The sequence below is a fragment of the Cyprinus carpio genome, chromosome B10, assembly GCF_018340385.1.
Source record: "Cyprinus carpio isolate SPL01 chromosome B10, ASM1834038v1, whole genome shotgun sequence".
Classification (NCBI taxonomy): domain Eukaryota; kingdom Metazoa; phylum Chordata; class Actinopteri; order Cypriniformes; family Cyprinidae; genus Cyprinus; species Cyprinus carpio.
This window is the reverse complement of record NC_056606.1, coordinates 1,645,391-1,661,739: the sequence shown is the minus strand read 5'-3', so window position 1 is coordinate 1,661,739 and position 16,349 is coordinate 1,645,391. Positions and strand designations below refer to the sequence as shown.

General features: G+C 38.4%; 1 long non-coding RNA gene and 1 pseudogene across 1 annotated transcript; both read right to left on the bottom strand.

Annotated features, from left to right (window-relative positions):
* LOC109092205 overlaps positions 1-939 on the bottom strand; it is a 17,972-nt pseudogene extending 17,033 nt beyond the window's left edge.
* A 997-nt stretch (positions 940-1,936) lies between these two features.
* Positions 1,937-15,589, bottom strand: LOC122138639. The gene is made up of 4 exons (XR_006155707.1): positions 15,498-15,589; positions 14,885-14,928; positions 5,482-5,518; positions 1,937-3,910 (listed from the first exon to the last, which is right to left on the bottom strand). It is a non-coding gene; the product is annotated as an uncharacterized LOC122138639 (long non-coding RNA).
* Between the last annotated feature and the right edge of the window lie 760 nt (positions 15,590-16,349).

Below are 16,349 nucleotides of genomic sequence, written 5' to 3'. Positions count from 1 at the left end.
GGAGATCAACGTCGTTTCTTGGTTATATGTTAGTTTGCTATCTGGGTAAGCATAGCCTTGCCTCACAGAACTGAGAAATATATCTATTATCTACAGAAGAACGCTTGAAATCATACTTTTAAACAGAACAATTCAAAACAAAACGATGTAATCCGTTCCGTATGAAATGTGCATTTCTCTCCGGCGCGTTCACTAGCCAAGATCGCGATTCAGCATCGTCAACTTCATCTGCAGCCGACAAAGTATTAATAAACAATTAAAACGTCTCCTTGCTATATTTGACATATTCATAATCATTACTTTTGCCGGTTCTTTGTGACAGCTGTTATGTGCTTTATTGGCAGCGCCACCCCTGTTACATGAATGCGCGTCATCACTGCATCAGCATCAGCTCGTCCTGCCTTTAATGCGATCACTTTCTCGTGTCCTCTTTTTGCTCTCCTCCGACAAAACCTTTTCTTTATTGATTTTCTGTGCTGCTTCGGCCATGACTATAACATCCGGCTAACAAATGATAGTTGGGCTCGCACGTCCGAATTTAAGGAAGAGGGGTGGTGGTGGAAGTGACGTATATGCCGTAAAGCAGTCGAATTTTGTAGTTCTTTTTGTTCGCGGGGTTACTACCCGAAACCCGAAGTTTAAAAGTACGATTAAAAAAGAACCAGACCACGCCAGGCTATGGCAGACGTGTCATTCAACCTATTGTAAGTCGATGTACCATCACAAGAGTTTTGGAAATATATTATGAAGGTTGAAAAGTTACCTGGTGCTGCTTTAAGGATCTGCGGGAACCCACAGGATATCTGAACATCATTGCCAATCAGGTGCTGAAAAGTTACCTGGTGCTGCTTTACCAGGAGTGATAACAATGCCCCATAGCCTGGAATACCAGACTCTGCTTACTTCACTTTGCTCCATAGACAGAGTCTGGAATGGCATAATAGAGAAGTGTTTTCTCTCTCGCTAGGGGGCGCTTGTCTGAAGTTTAAAATCATTGGTTACCCGTAAGCCAATCAGATAAGTTTAGTAACGACGTATGTTGTGCGTGTGTAGAGGTTTTTAAATCAAAGTTTGTTTATAAAACTCTTTTTTTTTTCGGGGTGTTTTCTATATAAGAGAGGATTGTTTCATGCTGTGTCGTTTCCCATTTCCGCGGTCGTTTCGGTTTTTGATTTCTCTAACCTACAATGCAAAACTCGGCGCTTAGCGTCTACGTCACGGCTCTCAGCCCGGCCTCTGTTCGTTGATTGGCCGGCCGTCTGAAGTTGGCTGGACGTCTGAAGGCCGCTGGAAAACTGAAGGATTGACTATGGTGTCTGAGATTGAATTAGGGGGAGTAGTGAGTTTGGCGTAGTTAGGGGGTATGTGCCGTATTCAGGATGGATGGGATTGTCCAGGAATGGTTCCACAAACATGACAGTGAATTCAGCTTACTGCAGTGGCCTGCCCAGTCACCAGATCTCAATCCAATTGAGCATCTGTGGGATGAGATGGAATGAGCTATTTGGAGTAGAGATCCACTACCAGCCAACTTGACACAACTGTGGGAAGCATTGGAGTCAACATGGGCCAGCATCCCTGTGGAACGCTTTCAACGCCTTGTAGAGTCCATGCCCCAATGCATTGAGGCTGTTATTGGGGCTGTTATGAGGGTGAAGATGGTTATTATGATTATTAGGATGGTGTTCCTAATGTTTTGTACACTCAGAGTGTGTACGTGTGTGTGTGTGTGTGTGTGTGTATGGGTGTGTATAGGTGTACACACAGTGCCTTGCAAAAGTATTCAGACCCCTGACCAATTCTCTCAGATTACTGAATTACAAATGGTACATTGAAATTTCTTTCTGTTTGATATTTTATTTGAAAACACTGAAACACAAAATCAATTATTGTAAGGTGACATTGGTTTTATGTTGGGAAATATTTTTAAGAAAAATAAAAAAAAAAGAAATATCTTGCTTGCATAAGTATTCAACCCCTGTGCTGTGGAAGCGTCCAGTTTACACTGATGGAAGAAATTGCCATAACAAGGACACATTTACCTTACCATTGGCCTCCACCTGTGAACCAATAAAGTTGCTGTCACATTTTCTAGATAAAAAACCCACTGTTGAAGGATCATTGGTCAGGCTGTGACTCTGAAGGAAAATGAAGACGAAAGAGCATTCTACAGAAGTTTGAGATAAAGTAATACAAATGCATAGATTAGGGAAAGGGTACAAAATAATATCCAAGTGTTTGGATATCCCAGTGAGCACAGTTGGATCAATAATCAGTTTGCTTTTGCACATTTACGGTATTACATATTTAAAAACATACATAGCGACAGATTTTTTTCAATTTAAGATAAACCTACAGTTTCTTAAAAGAGATAATAAGAACTGGATTGTAACAGTGTTAGCTGTTACCCATGTAATGACTCTACACACTCGTAGGGGGCGCTTGAGCGCTAAAGCTCCTTTGATTTAAACTGGTGGGAGGGTAGAGGAAGTCAGTGGTGTTTGGAAGAGGGAAGCATGGTGTTGTGCTAAGCACCTCCAGCAAACACGTATTGGGAGTCCAGATTGAGAAACTTAGTTTCCAGGTTAATCTTATGGACTCTATAGGTGACGTTATATTATGGTGTGAGGAATCTGAACAATTTACTAAAGCTCCACCTTTTGGATATCAAGGTTTACCAGAAGGACAAGGTTTTTCATCCATTAATCCTTATGGATTAATGAACGTCCTGAGTATAAGGATTTGATTCGGTGGATCGTAACTTTGTGGACTATTTGCGTTTTTGAAGGTCAATGTGACTAGCCATTGTGGAACTGGAACATCATCATTAACATCATTGACAATTGACTTTCATAGTAATGAGTCCATACTTGTCCAAGGAATCTACAACCCTGAATTGATTATATAAGTTTCTTTATTGTTATTTGTTATTGCCATTTCATTATTCTTTTGTTTAAAGATTTACTTTGCAGAATTGCTATATTCTTTTTGACTTACTGTACTGGTTTAATTCAAAGTATTTTCATTTTTTTTATATATTCATGCTTTGTTCTGTTTATGATTTCTGATCTAACGAAAGCAAACAACTTATATAAAGATATAAACCTTTCATACTCGTTTTATTGTTTGTCACAATACACTGGGAAATATACTTGGGTGTTAGCAGTGTTAAGTAATTAGTTGGTGGGACCCTCCTTTATTTCAGATATATATAGCTGTGGTCGTTTATGAGGACAGTGGTTATAGGATAATCAAACTAAAAATATTAATACTTACCACTTTATTTGCTTAGTAGCATTAAGACCCTGTACCGTTTGTTCTGGAGCTCAAATTTAAAGATTAAAACATACAAATGTATACTGCTCAGACTGAAGCGACCGCTTGGAGCTTTTCAACTACTGCTCCATCTATTTGGATGACGAACTTTTACAAAGCACCCCGGGAAACAGCGCATTGCGTTTGTGGTAGCAGCTTCTTGAGCTTCTGGTGACGTGACGTCACTCGAAGCCTGGCATGAGAGACTTGAATGAGCTCTCCAGGCGCTGGGCATTTTCATATTTTTGAATCTTTAAATTTGAGCTCCAGAATGCAAACACACACAATAAAAACGGTACATGATCTTAACACCAGTAATGAAATGGAGTGGTTAGTACTGATAATTATATTTTCATGAAATTGTAATCACAATCCCTTTAAGAAAATAATGCGATGAGAAGACAATTGGGTATGCCAACTTTAAAGCGTAAATCAACTGGAAACACTGAAGAAGAAAAACAAACAAAAGAATTCTTCCTTCTGGGTGGCACAAGGCACCTCCGCGTTTATCTGTTTGCTGGAGTGGTCCAATGGGAGGGGAAGTCCTTCACTTGAACAAGGCTTTTGAATCAGTGAAAGCAATGCTGGAAGCTATCTGGAACAGAACCAACACAAACATTGTTCGGTTATCAACCATGACCTTAGTTTTCACAAGACAGATTCATCGTCAATAAAGCCTGGATACCCCGACTCAGATCATGTGTCTTCCTTCGACAAAGCCAGTGTAAAAACAAACCTGTTGTTAACTTCTGGCCCTCAACTGCGTAGCTTCTACATTTGTAAATAGAACAGTATAAAAAGGCTAAAGTATTCGATCTGTGTGTCTGGCTGCTAATCTCCTGCTGCTTTGTTCATTTTTATTTAGTCATTTAGCAGATTGCAGAAATCGCACATGAACAGCGGCTGCTGCAGAGTCACTAAGAACATGACTAAATCACACCCAAAGGGCCACAAGGAAGAGAAACAAGCTGTGAAAGGTCAAACATTCAATATTCAGCCTCCTTGGTCATAGCGTGTGTATTCTGCGATTCACACTTCAGCTTGAACACAACGCACAAACTAATATAATTATAATGTATAATTAAAATAATTATACAGAAAGGAGCAACATTTACATGAAACCACCACTCCTTTAATTATTTAAATTTCATGCGGGTTCTAACACTTCTTTATACGAGGCTACTGTGTGTGTTAAACATTTCTGCTCAGAGTCAGATATTTCTCTGCTTAAAGGGTTAGTAACAATGCATGCCATCAAGAACATTTTTTATAGTAATTTTATTGTTTTTTCTTGTTTGTATGGATTTTTTTCTTTTGGTTAAATTATGTGATGATATTTTGGAGAATGTCAGTAACCAGACAGTTTCTGGTACCATTGACTTCCATAGTATATATATTTTCCTACTATAGAAGTCAATGGTAGAAACTGTCTGGTTACTGACATTCTTCTAAATATCTTCCTTTCTGTTCACCAGAAGAAAGAAATTCATACAGGTTTGAAACAACATGAGGTATGATGACAGAATTTTCATTTTAAAGTGTAGTATCCCTTTAAAGTAAAAGTCATAATATGTGAGGACAAAAAGTTGATCTTAACTTAAGTGTTTTACATCCGTATATTAAACGGCGCAATTTTATTAATTAATTTTTATTAATTTAAGATTTAAGTTAATATTGTGTCCAGTTTGGCCCTGTAAATAAAAGGGTATTATTTTTTGACAAAGTGTGTGTTTAATTTTCTTAAGTACCGGTTCAAGAACCGTTTAAGCACCGGAACTGTATAAAAAATACCGAGTAGGTACTGGTATCGGATAAAACCCAACCAATACCCAACCCTATGCGGGTCACACAAGTTTCTCCAAAGAACAATCGCCTCCATAGAATGATGACATTGTCTGTTAATGACCTCTTATGTCTGCCCTCTGGAACTGGAACCTGTGTGCATTGTACATTTGCCTTTCCTGACCCAGGTGTTCGCTTGACATTTCTGAGGAGCTTGACATTGCTATCCATTGCTACCCTGGATATGTACTTTCACACTAGCAGGACATCTGACCAGGTTGCCAGTGTGAAGGCCTTTAATCACACCTCATATCACCGATTGGATACGAAAGGGTCTGATTAAAACTGAAGTGTCTGCCCTGGACGTATCAAAGGTCAACACACCGTATCATCAGCTTCAGGCGTTGATGTGGTCTGTCTCCTGTATAAAAACAAAGAAACAGTGCATCGCAACTTCAGGAACTGGGTCATTTTCCAAGAGCAGTTTACAGATGACATCACCATAATCAAGTGGAATCTTTCTTATTAAACACTTCATTGGTTTTACTGGGATTCAAAAGAAGGTGTAAATCAGAAAAAAGCCTGCAGTACATTGTGAAAATGAGCTTGAATCTATCATGAGGAGATAGAGGAGCCTTCTCTACAGAAGACTGAAGCGTTTAGAGCAGCTGCCGTACACCCATGACCTGAACGAAAACCACACTGCACATTCGATGATATCTTGCTACCATCTCAAAAATATTTTTGGTCAAAAAATATTTCCATTACTGGATTACGTAGAGGGTAGCTTGCAGAAGTGGCCTATAGCAACTGGGATCTGATAGGTCTTTAAAGAGTCTGAACGACAGCAGATTCACACACTTCTGGAGTTTCGGCTGTATGAATGGAAAGATTGAGTAATGGGGGTGAAATAATCGGTGCTGCTAACTTTAAGAATGCAAAGTTCTCTCAAAGCTGGATCCGTTTTAGTGGAATCTCTGAATGTGAGGACGTTTTTAGAGTTTAACTGACGTTCGCTCCCGGATAGGGGATAAATACCACGGCTTTTCCCCTTCTTCCGTTCATCTGCATCCCTCCACCACCCCATCACCCCCCCTGTGGAAGACTCATCAGTCTGTGTGGGGGGGTTATGCATCCTTTGGAAGACTCATCAGTCTGTGTGTGGGGGATTCATAATTCTTTGTTCGTTTGTTCAAATGAGATTTATAGTTTGGTTTGAATTTCGTTTTTTCCTGGGGAGGTCTTTCTCTTAGCCTCTTGAACTCTTTATTGTGTTTGTTTTTTTGTACATGCTGCATATGTACCCCTCATATGTAAATCCTTAATACTTTTTTCATGTCACTTATTTCCATTGCATTTCAAACACATTTTTTCTATTGTTCTAATTTCTACTACTCCAAAGCCGCATTACAATTTCCGATTTAGTTTTGCTGTAGTTTTCAGCTCTGGTACGACTCATCCCCGTTCCCATGCTATTTTTCTGGTTCACCAATAATATATATATTTTGTCTTTTCATGTAGCTGTTGGATTACTCTGTCCAACGTACTCAGACAGCCTCGCTCGCATTTCTGGTAGTTGTATTTTTCATACAAAAGGGAAAAAAAAGGTTACGTCTCGCTCATAGCAATAAAATAAATAAAAAATGTATTAGTTAAACAGTAAAAATAAATCGGATGTTTTGGCCACAAACTCAGCCTTCATCATCGGAATCAACAGATTAGAGTTATAATGTCACTAGCACTTTCTTCAGTCCTCATCTGTTTCTCAATCTTCATCTTATGCTCTCTGCTGAGTTAAAGCCCACCGTTGAGATTAGTCAAAATAAAACACCTTGTACCTCAGCATGATTTCTGAACAAAGTGTGTCCATCTCATGCTATTCATTTATTTCAAATCCTCTGCAAAATATCAAAATACGTTTCAAAATCACCAACATGAAGCTGGTCTATCCCGCGTCTACAAGTCGTGTGTGTCTCACCCTATATATGCCGTGTGGAAACAGTGCTTTGTAACACTAGTTCCGCTACGAAAATGGTTACACTAGTTCCGCTACGAAAATGGTTACGGTGTCAGGTCTTCTACGAAAGCAGTCTACGGTCTGTAAAATATCTACCATAAAACATATTAAACAATATTAAAACGCCCACGCCCTTAATTTACAATATTTGCCACGATTATATTGACTGTTAGACAAGAGGCATGCAAAACTTTATTAAATAACAAGCAGAAGCAGGAGTTTGTATTAAAAAAAAAGAATTAGATCTACCATGATAATAATAATCATTTATTTGCGCTGCAATGACGGTAGCTTTGGTAGATCAATCCACAGGTGTTCTCTTCCCCGTAAGCTTGCAGATTAATCCTGAGTGTTCTTCCCATCGCTTACAGTTATTAGTTTATTATGCTCAAGCTCCACATGTTCCTAATGGTTGTAGTTATTTAGTGTGAATATGTAGTGTGAATAGCGTTATATTACAATATTTGCCACTGGACCCGGCGCTTACTGGAGACTTTATTTGAAGTTTTAATCAATCCATCCATCCATCCATCCATCCATCCATCCATCCATCCATCCATCCATCCATCCATCTAGACCAGTGGTCCCCAACCCTGAGGCTCGCCGCCAGACCCTCCAATGTTGCCAGCGGCTTCTTCAGATATACATTTGATTTGTTTTCCCCAATCTCAAAATAAAAAAAATCACGGTAATAATAATAATAGGTAATAATAAATCATACCCCATAATTCTTTGTGAGCTACCTTCCTCCCCCACCATTACACAGTACCAGCAGTCTGAATGACAGGCAAGTTATGCTAGCCGGTGTCTCAGGGAAATATTGAGGAGTGAGCTCTAACTCAGGGTCCGTTCACCAGATGCTGGAATGCCTTTCTTCGAATGACTTTGACAATTACAATGTATTTTTTTAGTGTTGTAAAATAGTAAAGTATTGTTAGTATAATTGTGTGTGTACCAAACTGTATTTCAGTAGCATCTTTCCAGTCATAACTAGCTAACGTTACTGTATTAGTACAGCCTGTGTAATTTATGTTCGCTCCTTAAACTAAGATCCTGGTTAATTTTAAACTTTCCCAATAGTTTTTTTTTTCATAGGAAAAAGTTTTATCAAATCTACACGTGGGAAAGTGTCTCAAACACACAGTAGTTTAAAAAAAAATAGTGGTAAGTTGTTTAATAAAGTTCTATATGTTAATGTTTTACGTTAAGATAATACTTATTTTAAGTTCGTTACATATTCATTGCGTTTAGCATTCCTGGGGTAGCTCTGTTTTCGAAAGCCGTTCTGATCAGCGCACGTATTATTTTGGTCTTATTTATTTTTAGCTTAATGGAAAATGTCTAATACTCTGTATAACTAGGTGAGAATAACTAACATGAGCCTGGGATCATTATATTTATACACAGTACGTGGCTCGCGGTACACAAGTGTCACTCCCAGCTCATGCTGCTTCGTCACATTATACACCTGAAAAACAGGTGTGTGTGTGAGAATGCTAAACACTTGATATAGGAACTGTCAAAAAATGCAGTCTTGTATTTTAAACACAAATATTCAATGCCGTTTTAAATAGCAACTATACGATTTAAAGTGTAAATTGCAGGTTAAAATTTTTACGAAGATAATGCAATGTGTTTATTAAACATAAAGATAAGAACCACCCACCATTGTTTTTTTATACCAAAATGCTGAATATAATATGAAAAGTTGGCATTTTAACAGTGGTTTTAAGCGCTCCCGCTCCCTTCCACTAGATGGGGCGTGACGTCACAAGAGGAACTCACTATAGAGTTACCGGCAGAGTCAATACACTAGCAGCTATATTCGCCTTACATTACTACAGAAAAGTTGGTTTTGATAAATAAATTATGGATAAAATAACTCAATTGTAAACATACTCGTGTGTGCTGACTTCAAGGGCACCGTGATCCTGCCTGAAATGAGAATAATAAGCAAAACAAACGGGTTCAGGCGCGTCAGATCAGCCGGTCGCGGAGCTTTTGGAGTATGTTCAGAATAGAGTTCAGAGGGAGTTCACGGTATCAAATGCTGTTTACTGGTGGTTTAGCGTGGAATAACACACACACTGATGGGGACATCCATCTATCTTTTACTTTTCTGACAATAAACATAGGCTAGCTAATTAAATCGTGAGAAATTGTTAAAGCGTGGTGTACGGACATATGAATGAATGAATGAATGAGGCATTTATATAGCGATTTCATATGTAGGCTACTACTGTACACCTAAAGCGCTTTACAATCATATCAGGGAATCTCTCCTCAACCACCACCAGTGTGTGAACCTTTTTGGTTGTTCCGAGTTTTGACGCGTTTCTAATGTCTATTCAGTCTTATATTATATTCTTATATAGTGTCTTATATTCACAACTCGAAGTCCATAGTTCCTTTATCACGGTTTATTCTTCCAAGTCAGTAAATCACATTTCTTACATATAGCATAATCGTTCTCCCACTGTGCGTATGCACTTATTGCAATGCATTGTGCGTCAAACTTTTCTACAAGCCTACAAAAAAGACGTCACTGAACATGCGCGGAAAGAAAAAATATTTAGGAACAAATAATAATAAACAGTAGTATATTTTTTAATGTTAATTATTCATTTAAAATTATATAAAAATTATATAAAAGTAAAATTATGGTATATAATATGAAATATAATGTCTCTTACACATGGATTGAGGAAGGGTACATGACATTTGAGGCGTCGATGAGACGATTGGAGCCTGTGCAGTGTGTGCATCTCTACAGCTCTGATTTGGACTGACACCATGTAAGTAAATAATGCCTTTAGTCGTTGTCCCCTAATTGTCCCTCCTTGCTATTCTACATGACGGCAAGATTTTGAAATGACTGGCTTGTTCCCTTATATTATCCGGGTTAAGTTTGCACCAGGCTAGCCTAGACTAGCTCTAACGTAGCTACTCACCAGGACACCTGGCCAATCCTCCACTTATTCTCCTCACAAGCATTAATAACTCTTTTATTAATTAATTATCTGGCAAATTCCTCCCCTCTCTCATGTCTGACCGGTTAAAAATTGTAGGGCTGTGGTCCATAAAGAATTTGATGGTTTCCCACATCCTCAGTCGTTCTCCAAATAGCCATAATACAGTCAGAATCTAGCGGAGTATGGGTTGCGAGTGCCTCTTATGACGTCATCACCCAGTAACGGTAAACGCGCTACCTTTGAAGAAACCCCAATAAAATGTTATTTTAACGAATTTTAAGACAGAAATAATTAAATATATACATATAGTTCACTTTAATTTACACATTAATTGGTTGTGGTGGTTAACCTGCAACTTACACTTTAACATCCAAACAGATTAAGTCGATGATCTATTTGAGGAGTTACAATTAACACTCAAATATGGAGGACCAGACAACAATTTTGGATTATAACTTGTGCAAAGGTTACAAGGCAATGACAAATGCTATGGAGGATAATTTGTGCCAAAATTAAAAATAAATAAGTAAAATTCAAAATAATTAAATAAATAAAAAAACTAAATAAATACAGTAAACTAAGAAGAACTATAAGAAATCCTGGTGCACAAACTTGTAATCCGAGTTCCTTACAGCGTGAAGCAGCTCTCTAGAAAGTAGGGCTGAACGATATTCTGTTTTAACATCGACATGTCGCGGATAATGGCGTTGCTTGATAGGTCACATCGCGGGTTACGCCGATTGGGTGTATGGAGCGGTAGCACCAGGGTGGCAGTAAACCTGTGAGAGTTTGTTGTATGGCTTGTTGCTGAGGGTGATATGCGTCCTTGGGTCTGGCAGTGATTGGTTAAGCGCTGCTCTGCATTTTGCTCATGATCATGCAAAAGTTTATGCTGCATTCACACCAAACACGAATAAAGCGTCAAATTCGCCGCGTGAACATTTTGAATCCATTGTGGCGTCTAGAAGCGAAATAGGAAGCGTAAAAATCAAGCGTTTGAAGCTAAACTGACGCGTATGGCGCATCCGAGACGAAATCCTCTTCTTGCGGGAAGGGCAAGTGCTAGGCGGTTGTGTGTTTGCAAGAAAGGCCGCAAAATTTAAAGGGGACATATCATGCAAAATCCACTTTTTTAGCCCTTAAATGCATTTTGTTGTATATTTGGAGTGTTAAGAAGTGCAGAAAAGTTGAAATTAGTCTCTTCAGGGGTTTCGTTGATATCTTTATATTCAGTTTTGGTCATATTTTTCAACCCGTTCGGATTTTTCTGTTATCTATGACCAGGGCCGTGCACAGACCTTTTGAGGGGCATGTGCTGAAACTGAAAAAGGGCACCCCACTCCCTTTTTTTATAGCTATCAAGATTATTTAGTAAGCCTCCATAAAAGGAAGAAATGGTCACATCTTCATGACAAATTCAATAACACAAAATAATAGTCTCAAAAGCTTTAGATTTATTAACGATTAATAACAACCATAATAATAATATTAGATAATTAGATATATATAGATAAACAGGGTTTTAAGGGCTTCTTTAAACCTAATTACAACAGCAACCTTCTGTGAGCCATGTGCTTGAAGATGTTTATGACTTCACTGTGATGTCCCTCTCCCATATATATTCTCTTTTAGCTATTCTGTTTGGTTTTATAAGCTAATTTGTATTATTTGGTTAACATGATTATGAATGGCATTGAGAAGAGGGAAGGTGAGCAATGAGTCAAGTATTTTTTTGACAAACTTTTTTTTGAAATATAATTTAAAGTAATTATGTCAACTCAATTCCAGATTATAAGAAACTATAGCCATACCGTTACTATAACATATCAACATGTAACATCCAGCTACCTGGCAAAATTTGATACTGTGGTGGACCAGGGATGTTGGTCTCTTGAAGGGTTTCTTATTCACTACACTTTCCCTAAATAAGGCAGCAATGAAAAAAATAAATAAAAATAGTGTGAAAGAAAGTACAGTTGCAGTGAAAAGCATTTCTGAAGGATCCCGTGACACTGAAAGAGTACTGGGCGAAGTAATGATGCTGAAAATTCAGCTCTGATCACAAAAATAAATTACATTTTAAAATATATTCAAATAGAAAACAGTTATTTAAAATTGTTAAAAATATTACACAATATTACTGTTTTTGCTGTATTTTGGATCAAATAAATGAAGACTTGGAAGGAATCATGAATTCCATTCTGCATGATAAAATATAAAAAGATTTCACAGTGATCTGTAATTTTATTTTAGTTACTACTACATTACTGTAGTAAAACCATGTTTTACTACATTTTTATATGTGAGGGCAGTGGAGAGTATACCATAACATGATTAGCTAAATGTTAATAAATTAAGTGTATCAGCAATCATAAATCAAGAAGAAATTTCTTGTATATATTTATCACAGGTGACGAGGATCACTGATAAACTTTATTGTAGTTCAATTCAGTCTGAAACAGTCGCGGTACACCTGTTATGATTTTCCGATGGTAGAAATAAATTATGTTGTTGTATTACTTATCAATATATAGTTTTTGACCAGCGAATGTGTGCAAATGTGAATTTTGTTTTTTTGTCCGTTATAAAAACGGCGATTGTCCCACATGTCTCAGTCAGTGAGTCAGTCAGACATCAAATAAATAAAATATGAGCCTTTATAGACATAGTGTTTAGTAGTACTTATTCAAACAACAAGATATTTATTTACCCTTAGCAAAACTTTGTTCAGCTCAGCTGTTGTCTACTGTCAACGGCTGCTGTGGAGCTTCAGTTGATTCAATGAATATAGAGGCGAGGTTATCAGCTTACTGACAGCTTGAGGGTCGAATAAGATTTACACAAGCTTCGTTTAAGAACTTTCATTTGCTAAATATTTGTAAAACAGACAGACAGACGTAAAGGGTGACCAATAGCATTGATTAAAAAAAAAACACCACCAAATAAAGGGCACTTCGGAGTGTAAGGGCAAAAAGGGCATGTGCTCTGCACAGGTTGAGCCCTACCTGTGCACGTGCCTGTCTATGACGTATTTTGAACAATGTCGTCACAGTATTTGCAGCGGAACTGCCAAATAAGGACACCAACTCCCGGCCCAACTTTTGGTTTAATCGCGGGATTTTGTTTTCTCGAGGTATTTTGTGTAAAAGTTACGAGAGGGTAAGTCCAAATGTTCGGTTGTTGGATGTAGTAACCCACACGCTTCATTACACCGTCTCCCAGCACCAGAACCTCTTCCAAGTGCCTGCTTGAGTTTTATTTTTCACGGAAATGTACCCACATCTGTGTATTGTGGGGTTTGTGGCTTGTGGATGGGGGGGATTTGTTTTTAGAGGAGGTGTAGCGAGATTTGTGCGAAAGTGTAAACAAGACTTCCGTTTCCAAACTAGGCACTGTCGTGCTCTCTCTCCCTCGCACATATTAATCAAAATAAATCGACACTGTGGTAAAGAGAAGACCAGTTTCTTGAGGATCATATCTCTGCTATCAAACTACAAAAATGTCCAAACGGGGTGGAGTTGAACCGACTGTCACCTCTCTAGCTTGGAGGGAGGGGGGGTGTCAAAGTGTCTCAATTAGATTTAAGGGAGCGCGCAAAGCGAGTTTGCTCTCAGGTGTCAAGTGTCTCAATTGGATTTAAAGGGAACGCACCAAAACGAGTTGCTCTCAGACGCACATCAGAAAGCGGGTAGAAAAGGGGATTGTGGAGAAATGTATGATTTATATGTAAAAAGGAACGATTTAAAAGCATGATATGTACCCTTTAAAAAAACTACTGTTATTGTGTCACGATATGTAGTTAAGAGTTGTTCAGTTGAGAATGTAATTGTTAAAGCTCAAATCTGTGGTATATTTATAGAGATAGCACCCATTTAACATTTTGATCTTCATTCTGCTGTGGACTAACAGTTTAGTTTTATTTCATTTTGTTTAGCCATGATTATGATGATGGCCAACACTTTGGCAGTTTTACTTTGCCACTTTTGCTAAGAAAGTTTAACGTTACTTAAAAACAAAAGATTGTGAACCAAAATTCTTATAAGTTGTTTTATAAAAAAATATATTTATTTTAAGTTATATTGTTGTAAACCAATCAGGGGGGGTTGGTGTAAAGTTGGTGTTTGTTGGTGTATGTGTTTTTTCTTTTGTGTTTACAGAAATGTTCTAATTTTGGAATAAAATATTAAGTGACCTTTTTGTCACTTGTAATGAAGCTTGCTTATTAGTGAAATTATTAATATCATGGAATGGTAATTATTGACTTTAGCCTGGATTGATGGCTCTCAATATCGCAATATATATTGTTGGGAAAAAAAAAATATATATATTTATATATATATACAGTATATATCATATATACCCCCCACCGACGATATCATGGTCCATCGCGATGTTTGACTGTAAACATCGTCAACTGCCAATTTAGGGGACATCGCCCAATCCTACTATCAACCGACATTATACCAGGCCAGTGAAAAGTCCGCGGGGTCAGTGGGTGGAGGGGCCGCGGGGCCAGTGGGTGGAGGGCTTAAGGGACCAGTGGGTGGAGGGTCCGCGGGGCCAGTGGGTGGAGGGGCCTCATGTGTAAGGAAAAGTTCATTTCAAGCAGTGTCATTTTTTTTACCCCGAATGTCAGTAATATGTGTGAGAGCCATGACAGCGAGGTCACTCTACCCCCTTATGTGCATCACAACCGGCAAAACGACAAGGAATGCCAGAAGAGACCGCTACTGTGTCACGATCGATGCTGCCCAAATACCTTTTAGCGCAGGAACACATTTCACACAACGGTGTTTACCTCGCTCATTCCATGCCTCTCTCTCGTCTTCTTCTTTATGAAATCTGAAAAAAAAAAAAAAAAAAAAAAACTCAAATTCTAAACAAAGGGCCAGATTACATCAACATTTTTGACCACACGCTATTATAGAATCTGAGTTTTTTATAGGTTTTTTTTTTGATTAATTGTAGAGGTGTGTTTTCTTACAAACTATCAAACTGCTATTAAGTACAGATGTATAATTTGTGATTAGCGGTCCTCCACAGAGAGAACACTCCAGCGTTTATCAGCCCTGTTCCTGGCGCCGCACTGCGTCTGCTGGGTTTAGACCAACGGAGTGCTTAGGCGCTTAACTGAACCTTAACCAAACTCTCAACTAATGTTTGGGTTACTGAAAACACTCTCTAGTTAATCACTTTATTACTTCAATTACTTTTTTTTTTTTTTGTTTTGTGTGTTTGAGTGTATTTGATTGCTGGGTTGGGTTTGGGTTGCTGAAAACACTCTCTAGTTAATCACTTTATTACTATGATGGGGGCTCGAGGGCCAGGACTGAGGATGATGGGGGCTCGAGGGCCAGGACTGAGGAGATTTTAGTATACTGATTACAAGGTTGTGAAGATCCAGCACTCACAAAACATCCCTGAGCCGATGAGGAACAGCGCGCAAGGCACAAGGGCACAGACAGGCACCAACCACTGCAGGTACTTCACCTGCGAAACACACACACACAACATCCTAGACACATTTCTCTTACAGATGCCATAATTCCACCTCCCATTCTCTCAGAAGCCTATCCTTCACTGTAGAATCTGCATTAACGCTCGAGAAAATAGGATATTTCTTCAATTTAAGCATGACATACCTACAGCTTATTATACAGGCTTCAAATGCTCAATAAATGAGTTTATTATACAGGCTTCAAATGCTCAATAAATGAGTTTATTATACAGGCTTCAAATGCTCAATAAATGAGTTGTCTAGGAGACCGAGCGCTCAATAACTTCAATAACTTCCTTATCCTGAGCGTTTTGGAAATTTCAGTTCGGTTATGGTTCGGTTTTACTTTTAAAAACTCGGTTGTCAGTTCAGTTTTCAGTTTAAAAAAAAACAACAAAAAAAAACTATCTGGTAGGAAAATATTTGTTAGGGACCGTTCGGTATTTATGGAACGGGCCACCGGAGGAAAATAGGGGAGGGTCATGCCTTTTTATTCTTTGTTGAGGGGAGGGTCATCCAAAAAATTTAGTCTAGTGGGAGGGTCACCCAACTTTTGTATGCATGATAACAGCAAATTTTCAAAGTGGCTTGTTTGTTGCATATTTTTCCATCTAGCTCCATGTAGTTCTCCCAGTCTCGACCCCCTCGTTGCTAGCAGATGGTCTGACCCAACACAAATCAGACACGATAGACAAAATCCAGTTTGGCGCTGTTTGGCGCGCTAAGAAAAAGTGCATCATGTTAGAACAGAACGCCAATGAAATAT